We start from the raw sequence: 9,051 nt of genomic DNA on the forward strand, positions 1-9,051 counted from the left end.
CCCATGTCCATTTTTACAGTTTCTTTCCAAGTCTTAACAAAATTAGGAATCTAAATAGATTAAAAAAACAAAGATACAATCACTAAGATTTCCGATTACCACACAGATTAAATGAAGATAGTATAAAACAAGGAATAACTTGAACTCACAATGATGACTTTGAAATTCATATGGTAGTCTGAATACTCACTAATATCACGCTGACATGAATCAAGAATAACAATTTTTTTGTACTTGAAATGCACCACAGCCATGAACCAATGCCCTTCGCAGTGAATAGGGAAATACATCTATAGAAAAAGATGCAAAATAAATTACATAAAACACGACAGGTCATAGAAGAACAAGAGACTGAAAGATATAGAGACAATTCACAAATTTTTTTCTAGAGCTAGAACATATATAAAGTTCTGGTACATAAGGGACAGAAATCCCTAACTGAGGAAAGGAATAGAAAACTAAAACATAAAAAAATTAAATTTAGCTGATATGCAAACTATACCATATTTGAAGAATATAATCTCCTGACCGTTCCTGCACCCTTAAAGCAGTTGATAGCGTTCTCTTTAAGGTCTCTCTTATTTTTCTCATAAGACAAATTATTCATCAAATAATCCTAAAGGTACAAACATAGTTGTGCACTAATAAGAATATAAAATTAACAATCAAATGATCCATACAAAAGGATATAACGCTATAAGCTACTTACACCAACTTTTGTGAAGAAGTAGTGCTTATATGATTTATAAGGATGCATAGAATTAAATTTCTTCTTGCACAGGGCATTAGCTACAAAATACTAAATATTTCCTCCATGTTTAAGAGAATATGCAAGCCCTTATAGCCAGTTGCAATTTTCCTATAAAAGAAGCAAACTATAACTATTGATTACAAATATATGAAAACTAGATATAAGAGAACAAACATAAATTGAGAGAAGGAAAACTTATAGTTCATGTTGACTCTGACCTAGTTTGAAAACAACATTGCAGACATCAACATCTTTGATTGATACTGTTATCTTTTTATGTGTAGTAACATGAGGAGAGCACTTAAATCTACTAGGAACTCCGATTATCTTTCCATGATGAGCTACTAATTTTGCAGAAGAACTAGCACTATCAACACCACCATCATTGCTATTGAAGGATAAATTGTAGAATTTATCAGAGTCATTTGACATTTTAGAACATTTGTTAGAGAACTTTTTCATTCAAACAGTTCTAACTTCATCATCAGATTCATGACTCTATTATAATAGGTAGCATGACAAACAAAATAAGTATTTGAACTAATTTTTTTATAAAAAAATAGATCTAGTAGCAGTTCACACTGAAACTACACTTACAAGATTCACATAAACCCCTTTATTATAAACAAGGTCAAGTGGAACAAGTTGAATTGAAAGGCCAGCACTTTCATCATCGGTGAAATGAAGAGTTTGCATGTATATAGTATCATAAAATTAAAAAAAACATGTTACTAGCAGAAAATGTAACGACAGATTCTTTATAAAGAGAATAAAAAAGAAAACAATCAGATAAACTAACCTCCTCCTCGTTGAGGTTATTGCACACCTGTTGTGTTGTGTATCTATACTGAAATTAACACATGTCCACAAATTCACCTTCATCATTCCTTGGACCTCTCATACGATGGGAAAACAAATTCCCTCCACCTAGATAAAAAAATATTGAAAGCTAGTAGAAGCTTGAGGCTTCAACATGGAAAATAAAAATTATTACTAATTAAAATTAGTAAATGAGAGTATACCTAGAGCTAAGAAAGTTACAATTATAAAACTACAAACGAAACATGGTCCATTGAAACTTTAAGGAAAAAGAATACACACATTTGATGTAGCATTCGAAAGATCCATGAAGGTTGAAATGTTTGATTCAGAACTCTTAGCGTTCATAGAAGATGTATGAGAAGTAGAGGGGCCAACAAAACCGATTGGACGCCTAAGATTTGGATCTTCTACAAAATTTCCTAGATCATCTTCATCATCAAATATGCAGAATGGAGGTACAGATGAGAAGTTAAAATAAGGGCCTTCCCCTTACTTGAATGTTTTTGAAGTTTAACAAATTCACCTAAGTGAAATAAATATGTACAAACAAAAAGAGAGCTGAAATACAGGTAACATAAGAAAACGGTGACTTCAAAATAAGCACGTGAAATAAATTTAACCCTTATCTCCTAAATCAGAAGCAGTGGCCTTGTTTCGGGAACCAAATTTGGAAACATCAATCTCATGTGCTGGTACTTCATACCCTGTCATTTCCTGAAGATGAAAAAAATTAAATGATAATACACATATAATAGCTAACATGAAAATAATATTTGTGCTGGTATTTTTCAATATCATGAATAATCTCATAAGCTGGTAAAATAGCTAACCTTATCAGTATCATGAACAATCCCATGTGCTTGTACTTCAACATTATTAGTAACCTAAACATTTGCAATAGGAGAATCTTGGGCAATCTCCTTTCTCAAAATAGAAGAGATATCGTATTTTGCAGATGCAGACTTAGACATTTCACTAACTTCATCACATCCAGATTGATTTATAACAGGAGCAGCACAACTTTGTTTAATCTTAGTCTTCTTAGAAAAATCTGACAATATAAAAGAGGCAAATAAATGATCATCTTATGATAACGAAAAGAAAAACTAACAGATTTAAAAATTCATGTCAAATTCCAGAAAAGAACTTACAACTTTAGCTACACCAACATTTGCTTTTTTAGCACGATTATATTCATCATGCATCCTATCGGCTTCATCTAATGCTTCTATAATAGTTTGATGCTTTTTGGGAACTTTTATGACTCCAATAGCTGCCTCTTCAACGATAACTGGATTCTCCTTGTCATCAGGCTGTAGGGAAAAAACAATTTGTAAATAAAATTTCACTAAATGAACAGAACATAAAGGAAAATATTGAAATTCACATAGACAAATATACTGCACAACAATGATACATTATTAGTGGGTCAGGTAAGGTATGTTATACATGAATTAAAAGAACACTACAAAGAACATAGAACCTAAAATCAAAAACCTTATTGATAGGTTGGCTCAAAGTAGATTTCCTAAGTCTTTGAGAAAATCGAGTTCTAGAAGCAACATAATCTAAAGACTAAGGACTCAAAAATTGCCTTTTCCTCTTCTTTTTTGGACTACAGACTTCACCTAAATTTAAATAAGTTATACAAAAAGTAAATGATTAGTAAATTGATTTCAAAGAGTTGCAAACGAGAAACAAATGAACTGAAATAAATACCTTTAGATGTAGTGCTATCTGAAGGAATTACAACAGTAGCTTGAGAAGCACCATTATTAGCATTAGACTGAGCATATGTGCCATGAGATGAAAGTAGTTTAGTAGTCGTTGCTTCTCGCTCTTGCATTACATCTTTGTTCAAATGATCATTTGGCAAATTCTCATTCTCATCGGTGTCATCATTAATATTTGGATGCTAATTATTGAAATTATCAGGAACATGTTTAGAGTTAGAAGGTGCATTAGCACTAGAATCATAGGTACTGGAACATAGCGAAAACAAGTTGATTAGGACCATGGTCTAGGAGATGAAACCCATGATCACAAAAACCTTGGTATAACCCACATAAATCATTTATGACTTGAAAACAGAATAAGATAATGTAAGAAATAAGTACTTAAGAATATTTAGAAATATAGGGATTAAAAAGATTGGAAAAAAAATGCACACTTAAAGTAACAGAATTGCACATAACAGTAATAATAATTATTATAAGTCAAACCTGCAATTTAATATTTACTGTTGTAAGCTACTACAACAAGGATAATCATGTCTCGAATTTAGCAAAACTGAAAATGACAAAGGCAATGCTAGCTTACATTATCTGGTAAGTACCCAAATCTTGAACTGGTTACATATTAAGCTAAGAAATAGATACACATACCCGTATTAGAATTTTGAAACTCTTGAAAGCTTATCGTCATCAATTTCATCTTTTGAGAAACATCCGGCCTAAACAGAAACAACAACATTCAAAGCAAGAATTTTTAAACAAAAAATATAAAAAAGATGCAAAAGAAAATTTATATAAGTTATCTTGCCATTGTCACTTATCTCTAAGTTATCTTCTTCAGCATTTAGCTCAAACTCAGTTCCTTCATTGCCATGAACAGATTCATTATCTAAAAAATTATCTTCATCATCATCCATGACTCAAAACCTAACAAACATATGAAACAAGTACATGAATATATGAGGAACGTATTCTTTCATATAAAGAATACATACCACAATGAAGATAATTTTTTTGATACACTTGTATATAAGCACAAACCAGAACAACAAATATTCATTACATATCATTAAACATTTAACTGATACATGACTCGATTGACTCGACTGATACATGAATCGAATGACTCAACTTAGCTAAACTTACTAAACTTAAATACAAGACCTCACTGACTGCAGAATTAAAAAGACACTCCATTTACCTAAACATACCAACATAGGCCTAAAAAAGACATATGATGCTGCCAATGTAGGCAGGATCATTTATGGCTGTAACTAGTAAATTGATACAAGCAAAAGACACAATCTATTACTCAAACATCAACACTTGTCCATTCAACATCTAAGAATGAGTAGCAGACTGAAATGAAGCGTCAATGACTCCATCAAAGTTAACAGCAACACAAAATGCATTCCTGTTCCGATTAATAGAATGAATGCAGAATGTTGCCACAAAACCCTGTCATATCCATCCCCAAGAATGTTAACTCTAACAACAAAATATCAACGACCAGAAGAAGTGAAAAGATAATCCGCCAATAGAGGGTGAAATGTATGCCTCCCTATCAACCCTGGCAAAGCCTCCAACAACACCTCCACCAGCATTCGCTCCAGGAAATCCTACTACAGGAGCACCAACAACATACCATCCTAATTCCGCTGCATTGCCTCCACCACCTCCTCTTTCAGCCATGGTGAACATAGGGAAGTAGAATTGAAGGAGAAGGATCACAACTATATGCCTAATGCAAGTGACAGCTAACAACATTACTGATGCCTCATTAAATAGGCAAAACAACCACACATCAATTAATCATAACCACAACCCACGTTCTATAAACTCGAATCACACATAACCACAACAAAGTAGCCCCCATTACTATTGTTAACTGCCCAAATCAAGACGCATAATCCATTATTCACTAGTAACGCACAAAGCATAATGCACATTAAACTGTCTAATCATTCACCAGTAAAGCACAAAACAAATGGGGAATAGAATGACCAACCCCTAGACAAACAAAATCCAAATAAACTAGATCAAATCACGACAAATTGGATCCAAGTGACAAGAAAAAAGCACCCTACATGGCGTATCAACCAATTTGAACTGAATAACACATGCACAAACAACAAATCAAACGAGAGAGGAAGCATTAGGAGGAATCGCCACTAAATAGAGTGCAAACTACAAAGGCAGTAGAGGGACAAGGAGATCGACCGAATACAAAGGATAAGTTCTAGACTCATAGTCGAATATAACTGCCGTGGGGGCTCCACTGCCTGGAAATCGTTGTCACCACCAATGAAATTGCCTCCGCCTCGCTCTCTCTCTGAAACCGGAGCTGGGTGCGCAGTTCAAAGACAACACGGAATCAAAATGAAACACCTAATACGGGTTCAAATCCAGATCCAGATCCAGTAGCATACAGTGGGCCCAGTAATAGACAAAATGAGTCGGGCTCAGTATCGACAGACGCACGAATCCTGTGATGATCAGACGGACAACGCGTCAAGTGACAAAGATCTCCGATTTGAGTCGAGAGTCATATAATAACACCTATAGCCACCAACATGTACGATTACCAAGGACTTGCGCACGCACTACAACAGAATAAGTCATCCAAGCTGGGTCATCAGTATCGGCTTGATTAGAACCAGCATTAATGAAGTATCAGTACCGGTTGTAACATCCCGCGCTCGATACCGGGTTGAAGCAATACTGATATTATCACTGCCGGTTTATAATTCGAGCCGACACTAATGGTTGGAATGGACCCAAAATTTTGGTTCAATCGGCCTTTGGCTCACATCTGCTCATGTCCGCTTGGTTGGCTCATCTCCGCTCACATCCGCACACTCTCATCCACTCATCTCTTTCTCTCGACCACTCTCATCCGCTGCTCGACCACTCTCATCTACTCATCTCTCTCTCTCTCGTCCACTCTCATCTCCGCTCACATCCGCACCCCTCCTCCTCCGCTGCCACTGCGTGAGCCCCTCCTCCTCTGCTGCTAGGCAAGTCGGATTGAGTCTAGGCGATTCCCATGGCGTCATGTCCATCGTTGAAGCCAAAGCCAAAGGAGGGTAGGGGTGGGAAGAAGGTCCCTTCCGAGGATGAGGAGGACCAGTCCTCCATGGCGATGGTGGCGGTGTAGGTCATGAAGGAGTGGACCACGTGGACGATGAAGAAGGCGAAGGTGGTGGCGCATTACGGCTTCATCCTGCTCATCATCATCATCACATGAACTCCGAGCACAAGCCCTCCATTGCTTAGCTCCTCTCCCCTGTCTAATCCGATCCCCCGGCAAGGCTGAGATACGGCCGATCCAACTCCTTTCATATTAGTTCATAGCTGGTACTGTTTTGGTATGGGTCTGCTATTAATGTGGTGGTATGAACTATATTCGTGTTTCGATGTGTGCGCTTGTATCTATGCCTATTGCTTGTTCTTGATTTTTCGATTGAACTGCTTGTTATGGTTTTGGAGACTGACTAGTTTCAGCTTGCATCTGGAGCAATTTTGTTGGAATTTTGTCAATGTGATCTTTGTGATTGAACAATTCATTGGAAGTTGGAATTTGTCGATGTGATCTGGTCGGTAAGGAGTGCACGGTCGGTGTCTTTGATGTGTTTTGTGGTGACGGCCTTCGTGCTCCGTATTTTCTTATGCAGGATGAAGCAAGACTGAGCCGGGCGGGGACCGAGCGGGTCTGGCTCGTTTATTTTTTGCTCCCAACCTATTGTACAACCGGCAGTAATTAGACTGACTTTCAGTAGTTACCGATCACTACTTAGATATAAAATTAGCACTGAAAGACCCTTTGGTTCAAACCACACTGAAGTAGTACATTTTTTATAGTGACGCGAGCATGGCCAGCAAGATGTCCGTCATCTCTCTGCTCGCCCACGTCGGCGTTGCGCTCGCGCTCACCGGCCCCGTCGCCGGCGGCATGGAGGCTGGGCTAGCCAGCGGGGGGCACTGTACAGCGTCGAGGACGCCGCACAGCCGCTGATGCAATACGCGACGACCTCGAAGATGGCTGTGGAGGTGCACCGCCGCATCCTCGGCAGGATCAACCCGGTGGCCCTCGATCCCGACAGGCCTGCCTGCATCAAGTCGTGCCCGGCCGCCGGCCAGCCGTACACCGGCCGAGGCTGCGAGAAGGTGTACCAGTGCGCTGGCGTAGGTACTCCGGCAACCTGTGCATGCAGTGCGTCCAACCACGATCGAGTTTTTATTTTGTCTTTTTGTGTAAGAGTAAAATCAAGTATGTGTACCATTACAGTAAAAAATATCATTTCTTACTTTGCATATTTGTTACAATAGAATTAAGAATTAAAATTATATGTATGGATTAACTTATTTTGACGCAATTAAAAACTTATCAAATTGCGCCTAGAATTAAGAAAATGTACTTCTGTGCTGCAGATCTGATTGTGCAGCAAATATTATCATCGGTAAGAATTAATGTTTCAAACATTATCATATCTACTCTATCCATTCAGAAATAGTAGGTATATTTTTTAAAAAAAATCAAAATTTATGTGCTTTGACTAACATTTAATCAAATTATAAAAATATCTTATGTATATAAATTATACAACTAGATTTATAATTCAAAATAATTTCACATTATATAGGTTTTGTAGCTATAAATGATATATTTTATAAGAAAATCTTAGTCAAAATCTAATTTTAAAAATCGAGCCTAAAGAAATAGGTCTACTATTCCTAAACGGAGGGAGTCAGAATTAATATTTTTACCAAAGCATTCGAAAGTTGTTTCTACTTGAATGGGGCAGAGCACTACTGCTTCCATATATAGTTCCATGTGCATGAAATTCCAGTTGTTCTTTCAGATACTACCATTGCATATTTTGTCTAGAGAGTACGACTCCTTGTGCTAGCGTTCATTAATCTATGGTACTGATATCATGTGACATGCATCAAACTAAAAATAGAGACAAAAAGGAGTTGCATATATTTGGTAAGCCGGAAGGAACCCTTACTGCTGAGTAGGAAAAGGTGTTCACGGATGCCAATACACTTTTTTAAGAATGCATTCTTAGCATTCTTGGTGACTGTCTTTGTGATGTGTATATGCACATACAAAGCGTGAATGAGCTGTGAGATACACTGAATGCTAAATTCGGTGCATCAGATGTAGGAAGTGAACTGTATATTATGGAGCAGTATCATGACTACAAGATGGTTGAAAATCGCTTTGTAGTCGAGCAGGCTCATGAGGTTCAATGCATCGTGAAGGAACTCGAACTCCTCAAGATCAATGTACCCGACAAGTTTGTGGCTGGAGGCATCGTTGCCAAGTTACCTCTTTCATGGAGAAACTTTGCCACTGTTCTAAAACACAAGAGACAAGAGATTACTGTTGAAAGTAATCGCGTCTCTTGATGTTGAGGAGAAAGCTCGGGCTAAGGATGTGAGTCTAAAAGGAGACGAGGGAGAGACTAGCGCCAATATGGTGCAAAAGCCCTTCCACAACAAGAACAAAAGGAAAGATAATAAGCTAAAAAAAACTACAACCTTCAAAAAGAAGACGATGAACACAACAAAACTGTCTTGCTTTGTGTGCGGTGAGATTGGATATTTCGCAAAGGATTGTCCAGACCGCAAGGGAAGCAGAACTCAAAGACTGCTAATGTGGTGACCATTGGCGAAGTTAGAAACGGAGCTGCAGGGTATGAAAATTTACCCTCAATATTTTCAGTATTTCAGTCTACT

The 9,051-nt window shown here is 37.4% G+C and overlaps 1 pseudogene; it reads left to right on the forward strand.

Moving 5' to 3' along the window:
- The first annotated feature begins 6,352 nt into the window (after positions 1–6,352).
- On the forward strand, positions 6,353–7,743 carry LOC133889422 (uncharacterized; annotated as a pseudogene).
- Positions 7,744–9,051: the final 1,308 nt, after the last annotated feature.

This window comes from Phragmites australis, chromosome 13 (assembly GCF_958298935.1).
Source record: "Phragmites australis chromosome 13, lpPhrAust1.1, whole genome shotgun sequence".
NCBI lineage: Eukaryota > Viridiplantae > Streptophyta > Magnoliopsida > Poales > Poaceae > Phragmites > Phragmites australis.